The sequence below is a fragment of the Temnothorax longispinosus genome, chromosome 8 (genome assembly GCF_030848805.1).
Source record: "Temnothorax longispinosus isolate EJ_2023e chromosome 8, Tlon_JGU_v1, whole genome shotgun sequence".
Lineage (NCBI taxonomy): Eukaryota > Metazoa > Arthropoda > Insecta > Hymenoptera > Formicidae > Temnothorax > Temnothorax longispinosus.
The window spans coordinates 9,556,200-9,575,694 of record NC_092365.1 but is presented as its reverse complement, the minus strand read 5'-3'; the positions used below and the strand labels follow the sequence as shown (position 1 = coordinate 9,575,694).

The 19,495-nt window shown below is 37.9% G+C and overlaps 1 long non-coding RNA gene across 1 annotated transcript; it reads left to right on the top strand.

Annotated features, from left to right (window-relative positions):
• Positions 1-7,975: 7,975 nt before the first annotated feature.
• On the top strand, positions 7,976-11,440 carry LOC139817681 (uncharacterized). Its single transcript, XR_011733293.1, has 3 exons — positions 7,976-10,152; positions 10,623-10,818; positions 11,139-11,440. It is a non-coding gene; the product is annotated as an uncharacterized lncRNA (long non-coding RNA).
• Positions 11,441-19,495: the final 8,055 nt, after the last annotated feature.

The window sequence follows — 19,495 nt, the reverse complement described above, 5'->3', positions numbered from 1 at the left end:
AATGGCGCCACGATATGCTTTGGAAATTATGGATCGAACATTGCGTGATATTATGAATAGTGATGTATTATTTGGTGGAAAAATTGTCATATTAGGTGGTGATTTTAGACAACTTCTTCCAATTAAAGTACGAGGTACACGAAGTGAAATTGTGAATCTTTCTATTAAATTTAGTTTTCTCTGGAAATATTTCATAAATTTCTCTTTGACAGAAAATATGCGAGTTCTTCCAAATGAAATTGAATTTGCCAAATTTCTATTAAATATGGGTGATTTTAATGATAATGTACAAATTCCTGAATGTTGCATAGCACCACCTAATGCAGATATTGTTACAGATATATATGGTGATTTAATACAAAAAAAAAAGAATTTGACAACATGGCTAAATGTGCGATACTTTCTGCGCGAAATATCGATGTAGACGAAATAAATAAACAAGTTGTTGAATTATTAAATAAAACGGAAGAACGAATTTATACAAGTATAGATAGTGCTATAAATTGTGGCAATGATGGTGACATTAGTGAATCTTTATTACCAGAATATTTAAATACTTTGTCTCCATCATCTCTTCCTCCTTACGAATTGTGATTAAGACCGAACTGTGTCATTATGTTAATAAGAAATTTTAATATCAATGAAGGACTTTGTAATGGTACTAGATTAATTGTTATAGAACTTGCAAATCATTTATTGAAATGTAAGATATTAACAGGTGATAAAACAGGAGATATTGTTTTTTTAAATCGTATAACATTGTATTGTGAAAATGTATATCCTTTTACATTTAAAAGGAGACAATTTCCAATAAAATTAGCTTTTGCTATGACGATTAATAAATCACAGGGACAGACATTTGACAAAGTAGGAATAGATCTTCGTAAAGATGTTTTTAATCATGGACAACTTTATGTTGCTTTTTCACGAGTTCGTTCCTGGCAAGCATTAAAAGTTTATCTTGGCGAACAGCGAGATAGTAGATGTGTTAAAAATTATGTATATAAAGAAATATATGTTTAAAAAATTATGGATTATGGATGTTATAGATGTAATTGTCTAACAATGTGGGTTTACGACATTCTATCCAAAATGATATTTACATCTAGCTATAAAACTTACAAGCCCGCCAAAAAATATTAAATAAGCAATGTTTATCAAAATGATTATAAAATTATTAATATCTTATAATATTCACAAATGTTTGCAAAATTTTTTCAAATTCTTTAAAATACTTGAAAAAAAATAGAAAAATTAACGTCAAACGTGACAGACTTATACAGTCAGCTAGAAGGTCGTCATCAGACAAAGGATTAATATTTAAGACAATTTGAAATCTCTAGAAGGAACTAATAAATATTCAGATAAATTTTTTTGTTTCCTCATAGAAGAAGCTTTGTTTACATAAACTTCGTATATAGACCTTTGATCGCATATAAAATTAGATTTAATCAACTAAATGTTAATGAATTATACATGAAATAGGGGTAGAAAAGACCGAAGAGAAAATTGTTTTTTTAGTTTTTGATGCTAATGTGTTTCTTATGTTCTAAAACGTCAAAATATTGCATTTAAAAAAATGTCGATACGTGCGTATGTATGTATGTGCCAAATTTACCGAAATTTGTATAACTCTAGAACTAATCAACCAAATCTTAACGAATTATATATGAAATAGGGGTAGAAAAAATTGAAGAATATAATAGAATTAATAAAAATTGCTAATAATAAAGGGGTTACCAATTTCTGTTTTAAAAAATCTATATGATTGCCCTAATTTTCGCAAATTTTGAGATATCGAGTTTAATTTTTATTTTATGGATAGAGTATTGTTAAAGGTAGGTTGGTGTTGAATTTGGCAATGATCGGTGAAGGGGTTACTGATTTTTGCCTAAAAAGTGTACAAGTTATACATGTAATCTTATATATAGAACGTATCATTAAAGGAAGGTTGTTTTGAATTTTGCAAAGATTGGTGAAAGGGTTACCAATTTCTGCCTAAAAAATATATAACGTAGACCAAGGCAAATCGGATTATTAATTAACACGCTAAAATAGCTCGTTTGAAAAAAAAAACATTAACACTATCTTAAAACTTATATTGATCCAATTTGCCTCGGTCTACCTTAAGTTTGAGGATAGAGTATTATTAAAGGAAGATTGTTAGTGACTTTGGCGAGGATCGGTGAAGGGATTATCGATTTCTGCTTAAAAAGTGTATAAGATGTACATGTAATTTTATATAGAATATTATTAAAAGAAGGTTGTTTTGAATTTTGCGAGAATCGGTGAGAGGGTTACCGATTTCTGTTTAAAAAATGTGTAAGTATCTTTAATGACACTTTATCTATAAAAAAAAAGTATACAAGAAGAAACTTGTACATTGCTTCCTCAGTTTTTCAGTGTGCAAGTAGAAACTTTGTACATTGCTTTCTCATAGTTTTTAAATGTACAAGTAGAAACTTGTACATTGCTTTCTTATAGTTTTTAAGTGTACAAGTGGAAACTTTTACATTGCTTTCTTATAGTTTTTAAGTGTGCAAGTGGAAACTTGTACATTGCTTTCTTATAGTTTTTAAGTGTGCAAGTAGAAACTTGCACATTGCTTCCTCCATGAGGAAGTCAAATTAATAAATATTTATTAATAATTATGCATTAAAAAACAGGCTTCCCCATAGAGGAAGCAATGTGCAGATTTCTACTTGCACACTTAAAAACTATAAGGAAGCAATGTACAAGTTTCTACTTGTTCACTTAAACAAGTTTCTACTTGCACACTTAAAAACTATGAGGAAGCAATGTACAAGTTTTTACTTGAACATTTAAAAACTATGAGAAAGCAACGTGCAAGTTTCTACTTGCACACTTAAAAACTGAGGAAGCAATGTGCAAGTTTCTACTTGTTTTGAATAATACAATTACATAAAGTAATTTGTACAAATGTTACTTATTTACTGATTTGTTACACTAATAATTTAATTTTTTCATAAATTATCCTTTTCTAAAAAGGAGATGTGAAGTTTATTGTTGTCGCTTTTCCGCGATGCCGATTGGTTCTCTTGCTGCGCTTACTTTATTTGCAGCTGTCATTGTATATTTTGACAGTTGTGTGTATCAAGAAGTTAATAGTGTAATAGTAATAGTATAATGTTAAAGCTAAATAGCGCGCGCGAAGCGCGCGTCTGTAGTGTCTAGTTATATAAAAAAGACATATACATAGACATGAGGAAGGACAATCAATTATTTGATAATTGCCCCAACGTTGATGGAACAAATGAATTCTCTGATAATTGCACCAACGTTGATGTAACAGAAGATGAATTATCCAGATTTGAAAAATTAAAGGGTGCAAAATTGCTAACAGCAGATGAGGATCTAGAGCACATTCAAATGTATGATAGGACAGTGTAAGTACTATTTTATATAAGGTATTCTTAATAAAAATGTTTAATATTTTTTTATAATTATTAAATTTCATTGATTTGAATTCTAAATATTAAATATTGAATAGTAAATTAAATATTAAATATTAACATAATTAAGGCTCCTGCTAGCTCGCGAGCCAATTCCGCGTTTTCGCACAGACAGCGTCACACTTGGCAAAACTGTGAACTATAAGGCGTGAAAAATGACACGTCAAAGCAAAATTATCCCAATTTACAGCGTTATTCTTTATTTTAGTGCAGTGTTTTTACATTTAAAATTATTGTGATAGTGTTAAAATACATCGAAGATATCCACTTTATTGTGATTTAATATGTGCAGGCACATACTTATTTCAATTCGGCAACTGTTAAACGGCTTGTTTTCGTTTTTGATTAGACAACATTCACTTCGACAAATGTGGATTACTCATATAAAAGGGGATGTTCGTTTCGGTGTATTTTACAAATCTATTTTATCGTTTACAGATGGTATTTTATTAAAAAGCATTTTTATTTTAGTGTAAATCACAAGAATTTTTATGATATACTTTCATGATTTTCTCGCTTCTGATGTCATCAATCCAAGATGGCTGCAGTGAGTGAACAGGAGCCTTAAATATTAAATTTTTATTATTATGAACTGATTTTTTTAAAAGTATATTTTGTAACTATCATACATTTATAATAATGGTATTTTAATAGAGAGATTGTCGGATATGTGGACGGCATAGAAACTCCACGTAAAATTGGAGATGATAAACAATATAAGTTTTTCAAGTTCTACTTGAATAATGGAAAGACCAAAGGAATACAAGTCGTTGTATGGAATGAAATTATCGAAGATGTTGAATTCCATATACAGCCAAATTCTGTAAATGCTTTGAATATATATATATATATATATTGTTGCGCCCGCTCGCCCGTGCCGAGACGTTCGTTCTCGTGGGCTGAAATTGGCTTCGCTCCGCAGAAGTTTCAAGCCGAAGCGCGTCTCTTGACAACGGGGACGCATAGAATTATTGATTTAATTATCGCCTGTGAGATTGATCTGGTGACTCGAATCGTTTGGTCCGGTTTCCCAGAACTCTCTTGTATTCCGTTCTGAGTTTAAATAAATCCGAGTTCCTATTTGTATAACGAGAGTGGTTATTTCTGCGATCCCGGAATTACGCGGACGCGTTCGTGAGTGCGCGCGACACGAATAGCGAACGGAGCGTAACACTTTTTGGGGGCTCGTCCGGGATCGCGCGTGTGAGTGTGTGTGCCATGACGACGCTAGTTGCGACGAGAAAGAGACGCCTGGTGGACTCTTCGGAGCCTGCGACGGAGTCGGCAGCTTCAGAGACGGCAGCTCTCCAAGCCGTGCTACAGGAGATGCGGTAAATGCGCGAGGAGCAGGCGCAACGTGATGAGAAACTTGCCGCAATGCTTCGCCGGCACGATGAGGAGCTCCAATTTTTACGGGGAGACCGGTTGCCTTCTCAGGAAACACAGCTAAGTCCTTCCAATATTAGAGCGAATCGCGGTCCGGAAGTAGAAGCCGTTGGTGTGGGAAACGGCGCGCGCAGTGAAATCGGATATAAACTTAAACCTGACACGTTTGACGGTGTGGTTCCGTTGCGAGAGTTTTTCTCGCAATTTAATTTAATCGCGCGCGCAAATCAATGGGACGATGCGATCAAAACCGTAGCTTTGGCGTCGTGCTTAAGAGGAAAAGCGCGTTCTGTCCTAGAATCGGTAGAAAATTTAGAGAATTTGGGTTACGAAGAACTAAAGTCCAAATTAGAACTACGTTTCGGTGAGGGGCAACTTTCGCAAAATTATTATACTCAGTTTACGAACAGAAGGCAAAGATTCGGGGAAGAAAGGCTCTCTCGATTAGCTTATCCTGAGTGTCCCTACGCGGTTTGAGACAAGATCGCGTGCGCTCAATTTGTTTCTTCTCTTTCGGACGGATTTGTTAGAAGGACTCTTCAGCTAAAAGGGATTACCTCGCTGAAGTTGGCCATAGAGAGGGCAAAGGCCGTCAAAATTATACAGGGAGGAATTTTTGAAAGAAGAAGGGATTTTGAGAAGCGATTTGAGAAGGGGAAGGATAGGGGCGTGAAGAGTAATGAAAAGGGGGACGGAGATGAAAAAGTCGAAGAAAGAGGAAAGAAAAGTTATGGTTATGAGCGGAGGGATTGGAATAGAACAAAGGAATGTTGGAATTGTGGAAAGGAGGGACATTTCCGGTTTGAGTGTTCTGAGAACAAGGGAAACTCGGTTTAGTTGCTCTCGGCGGGGGGAGAACAACTGAAGTGGGCATTACCCCGAGTGTTAATTGTTCTCAAACTTTTTCTGTTAATCGAATAAAGTCAAGTTCAAATTATTTTAGTTATAAGGGGATGTTGGATGGTAACGAGTGTTGTTTCAAGATAGATGCGGGTTCGGATGTTTCGATTCTTAGTAGAAGAATGGTTAGAGAGGGCAAGCACATCATTCAGATTAAGGACAATTCTCTTAGATATCCCACTGGAGAGGTAGTACCCATCGAATTTAAGGTCATGGCAAAAGTTCTCTTGGGAAATTATTTTATGGAAATTCCTATGTATGTAATAGACATGGATGATGATTGTTTATTAGGTGTAAATTTCTCAAGGAAGATAAATTTAGAAAATGTTTTTGAATTTGCTTTCATTTCTTCGGAATCCGATAAAGAAAAGGTTTTGAGTTGTTCTCGAATTCAAGTTTCTTCCGAAAGAGCTCCATTCTTGAAAGAACTCTATACTAATAATTCCTCAAATTTAAATAAGGCTCAGAAAGAAATTTTTACGGATTTCTTAGAGGAGTATCAGGATGTATTTTCCGAGGTGATTGTTGCTGGTAATTGTGGAGTCGTCAAACATGTTATCAATTTAGAAGATTCTTCTCCCATTAAGCAGGTTCCTCGTCGAATTCCCTTATGAATGCGAGGGGAAGTAGAAAAGATTATTGAGGAAATGAGGAAGCAAGGGGTCATAGAGGAGTCGCAAAGTCCGTGGGTTTCTCCTGCTGTTTTGGTAAGGAAAAAAGGTGGAACGTTGAGATTTTGCGTCGATTATAGAATGGTAAATGCAATAACTAAAAAAGATTCGTTTTCCTTGCCTAGAATAGATGACATTTTCGATCAGCTTTCGGGAAACTTTTGGTTTTGCACTCTGGATCTTAAAATTGGTTATTGGCAGGTAAAGATTCGTCCTGAGGATAGAGAAAAGACTGCCTTTTCTATTGGACGTGGATTATGGCAATTCACTGTAATGCCTTTTGGGCTGTGTAATGCCCCTGCTACCTTTGAGCGTTTAATGGAAAAAGTATTGCGAGGATTATTATATAAAATTTGTTTGGTTTATTTGGACGATGTAATAATTTTCGGTAAAAATTTTAATGAAATGCTAGAGAATTTAAAGAAAGTGCTCTCACGGTTACGTTCTGTTAATCTTAAAGTAAACCCTAAAAAGTGTATTCTTTTTGCAAAGAAAGTAAAATATTTGGGACATATAGTCTCTTCAGGAGGTGTTAATACAGATCCGGAAAAGATCTCTGCTGTGAAGGATTGGCCGATTCCACATAACAAGAAGCAGCTTCGAAGTTTCCTAGGGTTAAGCTCATATTATCGGAAATTTGTAAAAGGATTTTCTTCTTTAGCCAAACCTTTATATGCTCTAACAGAAAATCAGGTTAAATTTTCTTGGGACGAGAAGTGTCAAAGTGCATTTTTAGAGTTGAAACAAGTGTTATCTTCTTCTCCAATATTATCCTTCCCGAGTGGGGAGGGAGAATTTATTTTGGACACTGACGCTTCGAATATTGGAATTGGCGCAGTCCTTTCACAAAAGCAAGAGGGAGTAGAAAAAGTCATTGCTTATTTCAATCGTGTACTTAGTAAGTCTAAGAGGAATTATTGCGTTACTCGTCGAGAACTCTTGGCGATAGTCGATTCTATTAAATTTTTCCGGCATTATTTTCTAGGGCGGAAGTTCTTGATCCGTACGGATCATGTTTCTCTTAGGTGGTTGATGTCCTTTAAAGACTTAGAAGGGCAATTGGCGCGTTGGCTGGAGAGATTCCAGCAATATGAGTTCGAGATTATTCATCGCAAAGGCTTAATTCACAAGAATGCCGATGGGCTTTTTAGACGACAATGTGAATCATTTGGTTGCGAATATTGTGTCAAAGTGGAGAGAAGACAGATGGAAGAATCAAGAAAATCAGTCGCTCGTATTATTCTCATAGGAGAAACTCTTCAAGATTGGCGCAAGAAGCAATTAGAGTACGTTAGCATTGCTTTTATTTACCGCGGGAAGGAAACGGGAATACGTCCGTCTCGTTTTGAAATACCCGCTGGAGATGTCTCCGCCCGAATATATTGGTCTTATTGAGATGCTTTGAGTTTAAAGGATGGGGTTCTTTATAAGAGATGGAAAGCACCGAATCTTAAGTCAAGTATTTTTCAGCTTATTGTTCCTCGAAACCGTGTTAACCAGATTCTAGAGAAGGCGCATAATTCTTTTTCTGGAGGGCACTTTGGAGTCAATAAAACTCGAAAAAATCCGAAAGCGGTTTTATTGGGCTACCTGTAAACAAGATGTGGAGGAATGGTGCAAAACTTGCAAAGTTTGCGTGTCTAAAAAAGGCCCTTTGGGGAAGGAAAAGTCCCCATTACAAATTTATAATGTTGGGGCCCCATTCGAAAGATTACAAATGGACATACTTGGCCCTCTTCCTTTTACTACTTCCGGAAATAGATATCTCCTCGTCATTGTTGACTGTTTCACCAAATAAGTAGAAGTTTTTCCTCTCAGGAATATTCGGGCAAGTACAGTGGCAGAAGTCTTCGTTAATCAAGTCATTTCTAGACACGGGATCCCTTTAGAAGTCCATACGGATCAGGGGAAGAATTTTGAGTCCAAACTTTTCGCAGAATTGATGAATCTCCTTGGAATTCGGAAAACGAGAACAACTGCTCTGCATCCGAAATCGGATGGACAAGTCGAGCGGCAACATCAGACTATTGTTAATTATTTGGCGAAGTATATTTCTGAAAATCAAAAAGATTGGGATCGCTGGGTCCCTATGTTTTTATTGGCTTACAGATCTTCTAAACACGAGACTACTGGAGTAACTCCCGCCGAGCTGTGTTTTGCCCGAGATCTTAGGTTGCCGTTAGATCTGCTTTTGGGAAGTCTTCCGAGGGGAGGATCTCAGTCAGTTGAAGGTTTTATTGGGAATTTGAAAGAGAAATTGGACAAGATCCATTCCAACGTTAGGGAACGTATGGATATAAAGTCTTCACGAGCAAAGTCTTGGTATGATCAAAAGGCCAGGCAAACTCTTTTTCAAGAAGGGGAGAAAGTTTGGTATTATAATCCTCGAAGGATGAAAGGTAGAGCCCCTAAATTGCAGAGCAATTGGGAAGGACCTTTCTTAATAGTGAAAAAGTTGAATGATGTGGTCTATTGTATTCAAAGATCTGTGAGACATAAGAAGAAAATTGTGCATGCGGATTGGTTGGCTTCTTTTTCCGAAAGACATTAGAGTTTGATAGGGATATTATGGACTAGGTTGGGTGTAATAATTTGCGGGGAAGGTTAATTACGGTAGAAATTAAGATTGTTGTGTTGCATTGTTTACTGCGCATGTTATGTTGTTCTTAGAAATTTACGGAAGCCGAAGCGGTCGTAACTTCTCGCCGAGTTGGACATCTTGGGAGCTGGCTTGTTGCCGAACCTAATACCGGCGAAGGATAAGTTACGAAGCTAGAAGACTGCCTCTCTCACGGTTGTTTGATCCGTGGTTTTTCCGTGAGACATAGGGCAAATGCCGAGGCAGGGACTTGGGGAGTCTTTCGAGACGTTAGGTCCACGATAAGCTTCCCCCCTTCCTTTGTCCGAAGATTTAGAAGAGGAGCAGCGACATCTCCGACGACTTCGGGAGTTGAGAGGAAGAGGCATGTGTTGGGAGGCGAGATCTCCCGCGAGGGAACTGATGAGGGGTCGCCCTGGAGTCGGCAGGGGGGAGAAAGTATCTCCTTCCGGAAGATGTCGATTGGGGACTCGCTCCATGAGGAAGAGGACATGTTCCTGGACTACCAGAGTACAGTTGGGACCGAGAAGAGGACGGTGCCCGGTAACTTGTGGCAGCAGCCCAGGGTAGGGCAGGAGACCGTCCCGGTACCCTGGAATCATACAGAAAAGTTCGCCCAGTCAGGAAACTGCCGGACTCGCTCCAGGAGGAAGAGGACATGATCCTGGACTACCAGAGTACGGTTGGGACCGAGGAGAGGACGGTGCCCGGTAACCAATATTGTAAATTAAAGTCCTGGATTTTCAAGGTCCGAGGGGAAGATCCGGACACCGCCGCAACTGCGGTGCTCTTCGCGTTCCAAACCCTATCTCCCTGCTAGAGGTTTCCAGGGAACTCGATTGGCCTGATATATCCCGACAATTTACATGCAGTTTGGGCCATGTGGTACACGCTCGGACTGTAAATTAAAGTATATTTTGTAACTATCATACATTTATAATAATGGTATTTTAATAGAGAGATTGTCGGATATGTGGACGGCATAGAAGCTCCACGTAAAATTGGAGGTGATAAACAATAGTTTTTCAAGTTCTACTTGAATAATGGAAAGACCAAACGAATACAAGTCGTTGTATGGAATGAAATTATCGAAGATGTTGAATTCCATATACAGCCAAATTCTGTAAATGCTTTGAATATATATATAATATATATATATTGTTGCGCCCGCTCGCCCGTGCCGAGACGTTCGTTCTCGTGGGCTGAAATTGGCTTCGCTCCGCAGAAGTTTCAAGCCGAAGCGCGTCTCTTGACAACGGGGACGCATAGAATTATTGATTTAATTACCGCCTGTGAGATTGATCTGGTGACTTGAATCGTTCGGTCCGGTTTCCCAGAACTCTCTTGTATTCCGTTCTGAGTTTAAATAAATCCGAGTTCCTATTTGTATAACGAGAGTGGTTATTTCTGCGATCCCGGAAGTACGCGGACGCGTTCGTGAGTGCGCGCGACACGAATAGCGAACGGAGCGTAACAATATATATATATATATATATATATATATATATATATATATATATATACATATGCTTTATCAAACGCATCAAAATGTATTACAATTATTATTAACTTGTGAAATTATTTATTTTCTAGATTATTCATTTAGACGGAGCATTGGCTCGTCCACTTAAATTTGCTCATTACAACAGTGGCAATGTACCGTATGAATTGCAAATTTGTTCAAATATTGTTATTAGCACTTTGGGTAAATATGAGTTTAACACTGTATCAGATGTACTACCAGAGCGTGTAGAATTTAATGAAGTTATAAATACTTCAAAACGAGTCAGTAAGTTTCTTCACATTTATTATTATTTGCATGATATACATTTATATATTATATTTATGTAATATTTCATACATATATGTACGTACACACACACACACACACACACACACACACACACACACACACACACACACACGCTCACACACACACACACACACACACACGCTCACGCACGCACGCACGCACGCACGCACGCACGCACGCACGCACGCACGCATATATATATATATATATATATATATATATATATATATATATATATAACTAAAATATAATTTGTTTTTAATATATTATTTAAAATTATAATTATTTTTTACAAGTTTTGGTCGGATATGTAAAAACCAAATTTGGAGCCGTGCATCATAATAAATTTAATAAGCTTATTGGTTGTGGATCATTAACTGATGGAGAGTTTAAATTACAAGTTTACATAATAAATTTTAAGGAAGATGAATATGACAAGTTTGATTTTAAAAAAAGTGATAAAATGGAAGCAATTGGTGTAATGCAGACGGGTAAGTAGTTTTGCAATTTATTAAACTTATACTTTAAGATAATCAAATAATATTTTAAAACTATTTTTTTATATATTTTGGTAAAATTTAAATTGATCTTTAATGAGTGTTTTTATTTTTATAATAAGTGTGCAATATATGTTACAGCCGAGCCGCCATATTTTTTGGTTCAAAGTTTGAAAGATATAAAACGAGTAGATGGTTGTTTACCTTTGGAGACAGTGATAAAGGTGTCTCGTTCGCTTAAAAAAAGGTGTTCTGAAGGAAATTCAGTACAGGTAAACATACAAATATACATTAATAACAATAACTATAATTTCGAGAATTTATCTTCTGTTTACTGTAAAATTTGTTACAAATGACTACTGTAAAAAAAAGCATTTTAGTGAGAATGCTCAGTAATTTTTTAGTATAATTGGTTCATATTTTTGGTTTATTTCCAGATCTAAATATAAAAGTCTATCATAATAAAGAATTACTGAAGGCTCACTGAACTGCTTTTTCTTCTGAACTAATGTCATTGTTTTTATTTGACAATAATTTTTTTAAATACGTTTTAAGTATATTTTAGACATGTAGTAATCATATTACTTTTCATAATTCACTGCTACTATTTCAGATTATGACATCTAAAGCAATAAAATACATAATAATAATAATTATTATACAAGACGTATTATAGTAAAAATATTTTTTGAATGAAATACTGTTTGTAGTTAATACATGAGATTTAAAAAATATACTAAAAATTCTTTTTTTATTTAGGAAAATATTAAATTATTCATATAACTCAAAAAACCTTATTTTCTAAAAAACGTTATTTAAAAATTTGAATTACTGTTATTCGGGTACTAAATATTTTACAATAAAAACATTGATATACTTTGGTAGAGTAATCAATAATAGTAATCATGAAGCATTTACTTTTTTTTTTACAAAAACATTCACTTTTTTTTACTTTTTTTTTACTTTTTTACTACAAAACACAATGACACTGACGCTTTTTGATGGTGAATTTTTTAAATTACAGAACAGATGATATAACGATTTACCAGTTTAAAGTTTGTACAAAAACCATTCCAACTGTATAAATAATTAAAAATTTCTATTTTTTGAGTTATGACGCTGTTACATGAGTATAGAGTATATATATAGATTTTTTATGAAAGAAATAAAAAGAAAATTTTTCTTAGATATATTTTACACATTTGATTTATCAATTGCAAGTGTTTTACAGAAAAATGTTTCCTTATTAATATATATTGCAAAAATTTTATTAAGTGTCTTCTTGTGTCTGATGTTATAATCTGTGATAGTAGTAATAATTCGTAAAAAGTTTTTTATTTACATATAAATATTGTGTATAAATAAATAAATACTTTTTCTTTTTCTTTTACAGAAAAAAATGTCCAAGTTGCCGCTTACGTAAACTGTTGCCAATCTCCATTTCTCCTTCTTCTATCTTACTTCTCTAATCATTAAACCCTCCTCCTTTATCCATTCTTCTTCCCCTTCTAACCCCTTTCTGACTTCCATCATTATCCCACCTATTGCTTTTCCTCTTCTTCCAATTCTTTTTTTCTTTACACCCTGTATCCTTTAGTTGAACTCTTTTGGCACGTTATTCTTCATCTTCTCCTGTTCCTCCTATTTCAGCCATGTTTCCACCAACCCCACGACATCCCACTTTTTTATCCTTTCCTAAAACCCTTCCTGTTTTCCCTTTACTCCCGCTACATCCCAAAAGCCTATCTTTGGGCTTCCTTTCTGTTCCTTCCCCTCCTCCTTCCTCCTGCATTCCTTTCTTCCCCCTCCCCCTTCTTTTTCCTCTCTTTCACTCTTTTTTACTTTCCACACTCTACTCTCTCTGACTCCATTCCCCCTTCCCCTCAGCCTCACCACACTCTCTTCCTCCCTTCTCTACCTCTCTTCCCTCTTTCCTCCGCCCTCCCCTCCCATCGTTTCTCCTCCCTCCTCACTACTTTTCTATTTCATTTTTCCGTCTCCCTCTCTTCTACTCCTTCTCTTCTCCACTGTTCCTCTTTCTCCCATCTCCTTTTTTTTGCTCCTCTCTCTCATTTCCCCTTCCATCTATCAGGACTTTTTTTCCTCATCCCAACTCCACCTCTTCCCCTCTATCCAAATCTTTCCGTACTTTACCCAATCTCTCCTTCTATTCCTTCTCTCCTTCTCAGCTATCCTCTCCAGGCTCCATTGCATTTTTCTTTGATGCTTTCCTTCAAGGTCATGTCATTCTTTATTCTTTCCATCCTCCCTTTCAACACATTCTTTTTCTGCATTGCCTCTCTTTTTCTTACTCTATCTTTTAACCTAACTAAAACCATCTTCTCTTTCCCCGTCTTTCTTCCTATCTCTTTTAGCTCCTTTATTCCTCCCTCCTCCCCCTCTAGCCATAGCTTCTCTACCGCTTTCTTTCGCCTTCCCTCCTCTACCTCCTCTTTCACTACTACATTGTTCCTCCTTCTGTCTCTCTCTTCTAACTCTCTCCACCTTTCTAGCTCTCTTACCTTCGTTTCCATTGCTTTATCTCTTTTTCCTATCTCCCACTTTCCTTCCTCTTTCACTTGTTCTTGCCCTTCCTTCCTCCCATTTCTCCATCTTTTAACTAATATATTTAAATTTATATATTAGTTAACTTTTTTATATACACTACCGCTCATTAATTTCAATATACCCCTATATTTGTTAATTTCTCTGTAAAGGATGAACATGATACATATGTTTTGTACAGAAATGAATACATTTGCTGTTATAAACACTTGCATGCATTGCATTTTTATATATTATTTATATAAAAATGTCATGCATGCAAGTGAAATGTTTATAACAGCAAGCATTCATTTCTGTGCAAAACACGTATCATGATGTTCATCCTTTACAGAGAAATCAACGAATCTGTTGTATATTGAAATTAATGAGTGGTAGTGTATATGTTACGGGCAAAGTCAGCATGGTGTGCAGTGTCGGCATTGCCCGGGCAATGTCAGCATTGCACAACGCGACTGGGCAAAGTAGTTTATTAGCGGACATTGCCCGGTTTGATGTGGGCAAAGTTAACACTGCCCATCCAGCGATGGCAATGTCAGCAACGATTATCACATTGCGGACTTTGCTCGGTTCAAAGTGGGCAATGTCGACAATGCTAAATCTCCGTGGGCTAAGCTGCGCTAAATGTATGGTAATTCTTCAGTTTAGCTACCTCAGCACAGAAATCGATGCAATTAGGCTTAATCGACGCGTTTTTGCACGAAACGAACGAATCTGGCAGAAAAAAGTGTCGCTCTGCCCCGCGACGCGAGATACACACGTGTGTATGCCCTGCTTTAACGAAAATCACAACTTCTATAAAGCAGGGCATACACCAGCATACACACGTGTGTGTGCCCTGCTTTAACGAAAATCACAACTTCTATAAAGCAGGGCACATACACACGTGTGTATGTGCCCTGCTTTAACGAAAATCATTAAACAGTTACATCGTGCAGAATAACCAAGCATCTCGATTCAAGCAGTTAGGTCTCACGCTGGGAGTTTCATTAGTTTAATTATGCGTGGGAAGCACACACACACACACGGGGGGGTGCGAGGGGGGCCTTCGGCCCCCCCTTCCCCGCACCCACCCCGTCGGTAGGCAGCGTGGACCTCGCTTTACAACATAAAGTACATGCTAAGTTGTAAAGCGAAATTATAAAGCACATGCATGGAGGGGTGCAAGGGGGCTTACATGCGTGAGCACACGTGAACAGAAAGGCTTTTCTCCCCTGCACCCTCCCCCATGCATGTACTTTATAATTTCGTTTTACAACTTAGCATGTACTTTATGTTGTAAAGCGAGGTCCACGCTGTCTACCGACGGGGTGGGTGCGGGGGAGGGGGGGCCGAAGGCCCCCCTCGCACCCCCCCCGTGTGTGTGTGTGTGTGTGTGTGTGCTTCCCATGCATAATTAAACTAATGAAACTCCCAGCGTGAGACCTAACTGCTTGAATCAAGATGCTTGGTTATTCTGCACGATTGATTCATTTAAAATTGGCGCAGTTTTACATGCGCGTGCGACCACTGAGCATGCGCATATGGCCGCAGGGCACGTTCAGTGTTGCTACATGTCGTCGGTTCAACTTTGACGATTAATATCTCGCGTCGCGGGGCAGAGCGACACTTTTTTCTGCCAGATTCGTTCGTTTCATGCAAAAACGCGTCGATTAAGCCTAATTGCATCGATTTCTGTGCTGAGGTAGCTAAACTGAAGAATTACCCTTATTTAGCGCAGCTTAGCCCACGGAGATTTAGCATTGTCGACATTGCCCACTTGGAACCGAGCAAAGTCCGCAATGTGATAATCGTTGCTGACATTGCCATCGCTGGATGGGCAGTGTTAACTTTGCCCACATCAAACCGGGCAATGTCCGCTAATAAACTACTTTGCCCAGTCGCGTTGTGCAATGCTGACATTGCCCGGGCAATGCCGACACTGCACACCATGCTGACTTTGCCCGTAACATATATAAAGAAGTTAACTAATATATAAATTTAAATATATTTTCAATATAATAAATATTTTTATAATACATAATACCTTTCTCTATATTATTCCTTTTTTTCTCCTTCTTTCTTCGTTTTCTATCTCTATATCTTTCTCTCGTCTTAAAATACTTTTTACTTTTTTATAAACAGCTTAAGGTATCGATACGATAAATAATTAAGCGATCAAACGAACTTACCTAAGTGACGTTCGATCGTGATTATATGAAAAGCCTCGTCGAGAGATTACAACTGTAGTAGTCCGCCTTGCGGGCAGATCGAGCCACATCTTCAGAGCCAAAAAATAAGAGATGGCGCCTCGCGACCCCTCCGTCGCGGCGCCCGTCCATGATACCTTCATTAGTTTAGAGATATTAGTGAGTGGAAATTGGTAAGGGATCGGGATATGAGTTCTGGGTGGGACTGAATCTCTCGACGAGGCTTTTCATATAATCACGATCGAACGTCACTTAGGTAAGTTCGTTTGATCGCTTAATTATATTCAAGCCTCGTCTTCGAGATTACAACTGTAGATGTTTAGAGCTCAGTCTCAATTTCCACTCCATTCCCTAATAGTCGTCATTTGCTTTGAGGAAGAAGGAGACAATAATTTACTTTTTCTTGTTAGTCTCAAGAACTGATCTCGCAAACGAAGTCCAGTCCGGTAGCACAGGCCGGTTATAGAAACGTGTAAAGACGTTGGACTTCTTAGATCATCCTGCTGTTCGGTGTATGGTGTCTACGTCCACGCTTTTCAACATAACTGCTGATGTTGTTGCGTGTTTCGTACTGTACGCCGAGAAAAGTTCCGTGTCAATGCCTGCCTGTGATAGGCAAAATTTAATCCATCGAGCCAGTGTTTGAGATGATGCTGGCCTGTGGGGCCTCTTAACAGTTACAAAAAAGTCTTTTTTCTTTAACCCTGATATCTTTAGTTCTTGAGGTATAGGCTAAGACTGTGGTAGCCACACAAATCTTGGGTCTATCTGGAAGAAAAGGTAACGTTAAAAAAGGCTGAAAGTTACCCGGTTGAGAGGTTTTAATCCTGTCCGGAATCATTATTTCCACCATAGCTGTGCTCTGGGTAATTTGATCCACTCTGATCAGTGAAAAGGTTTGAAGTCTATGAGCCGTACTTAAGGCGAGGAGGATAACCGTTTTCTCACCAAGTTGTTGAAGATGTAAATCTTCATTTGTAGGTGAGTTTTCGAGAAAGGATAGAACCACTTCTGGGTCCCAGGTGTGACTGTATCTCGGTCTAGGAGGGCGTATTTTATAAACTCCTTTAAAAAAAAAAAAAATCGTTGCACTGCCTGGTTTCTCGCAAACTCCTCTCGTGAGATCAGTGCAATTGCCGATCGTGTAGAATTCAATGACTTGTAAGACGCTCCTTCGTCGAACTGTATGGTCAAGAATTCAAGTAACTCCCTGGTGGATGCCTCATAGACGTCTACCTGGTTTTCGTGACAGAAAACCCATTTTCTCAGACTAGAGTTGTATTGCTTATGAGTAGCTTCAGTAATTGACTCGACCAGCATGTTGGTAGTCGTCGCTGAAAATTCTCTTCTCAGGTATGCCTGCCTGATAGTTTCCCTGCCACCAGGGTAATCCGATTGGCAAGCGAATGGTGAATTGTCCAGGGATGAGCGGTTCATTGTGGCACCACTACAATGCTTGCTGCCTGGTCATCGAATATTTTTCGAAGGGTTGAAAGGATTAGAGAGCAGGGAGGAAAGAAAAAAGAAAAAAAAATATATAGAAGAATCTGTCGCTTCAACTGATTATAAAAACATCCACTGACAAGGCACAAGAATTTTTACGCCAGGAACAAAATCTTTGCATTTATCGTTTATGCAAAATGCAGAAAAAAGTCGATCTCGGGCTTCCCCAGGCGAGCGACTAGATGATTAAAGGCGTAATCAGTAAGTTCTTATTCTGTACCAATGTTGGTGTATCGAGATTCGCGCTCCGCCTCTGTATTTTCTTTAGAGGGTATACAAGATGCGAATAACCAAAGATTCTTAGATTCGCACCACTGTCGAATCTCTCGTGCCAAGTTATCAGTTTGGGAACTCTAGTATCTCCTATCCTATTGATATAAAATATAGCTGTCGTGTTATCTACTCTGAGAAGGATTTCGCAATTTGACAGATTCTGAGCGAAGCACTTGAGAGCTAATGAGATCGCTAGCAATTCTAAAAGTTTATGTGATTAGTTCTCTTATCCGCCGACCAAGGACCTCCTGTTGAATTACCTTTCCAAGCGCTCCCCAACCTGTTCTTGAGCATCAGTAGAGATCGTGGCACTAAAGATCTTTGTTTTGATTGGGTCACTTGAGAACATAACGTGGCTATGCCACTACTCAAAGTCAGAATTGATCGAGGGACCGTCATCAGAGTTTTGAAATTTGCGTCGTTGATAATTGATCTCGGCTGTTTCTCTCTTTCGAGATTTTTTGAGTAAAGAGTACCGTATTTTATGGCAGGACAGCAGGAAATCAACGTACCTATAAAGCTGGCAAATTCTCTAATAGTGCAGCGTGTTTCTGGTTGAAAACGCTTAATTATATTCTTGGTAGCAAGCCGCTTTCTGTCCGGCAGATCTAGAGTAAACTTTTCGGAGTTTAATACGAAACCTAGATATTCGCAACGAGCGGCGGGAATGAGCTGGCTCTCTTCCCTGTTAATGATAAAACCTAGCTTTAAAAATAGGAAACACGTCGTCTGTACAATAACTTGCCATTCTCTTTGAGATGATCCTATGCAAAGGATGTAGTCTAAATAAACCGAAGAAATTAGACCTTTAGAATGAAGGTAGTTTACTACCGGTTTCCTTATTTTGGTGAATGCACAAGGACAGGTGGAGAACCCAAAGGGCATACATGTAAATTAATTGATAAAGCTTACCACGAAAAAAGAAATTTTACGAACTTTCTGTCCTGCTGGTGAACAGGAGCCAGGAAATGAGCGTCTTTAAGATCGAGCTTAGCCATGAAACAACCCGGAGAGATTAGTTTAACTGCAGTTCTAATATCCGTTGGGTTTGTCCACTAAGAAGTATGTGGAAATAAACTGGCCCTTACGAGGGTTCGATGGCTCCCAGTTCCTGTAAATGCATGATTGCACATTTTAGTTGAGAATATTCAGATTCAGAAAAAGGACGGCTCCGGTGGAGCGGATGATTGTACAGGAGGGAAAATGAAGGGTATTTTATAACCTTTTTTAATGCGTTATAGTACAAACAAATCTGAGCCAATCGACTCCTACTCACGTAAGAAGTGTCTCAGGTTACCTGTAACGCTTTTTACCTCTACTTCTTTGTTTTCTGAGTGGCTGTCTGCGACGCCGACGTAGACTGAGTCGCGCTCTTGTTCTTTTGGGAGCTCGATTGGTGCTGGTTTTGTTTATATTGACCCGTCCTGTGCTAACCTCGAGGCTTGAAGCCCGTTTGAGATTTCTTGAACCTGACAACGTACCGGGGCTTTTGAGTTTAAATTTAAAGTGCCCGGTTTTTTTTTTTTTTTTTTTTTTTTTTTTAACTAGAAGATACAAAGGCTTTTTTGACGTTTGAAAACAAAAATCACGATGGATTTGAGTCATCAACTTTCCCGAGTCACATAGCCT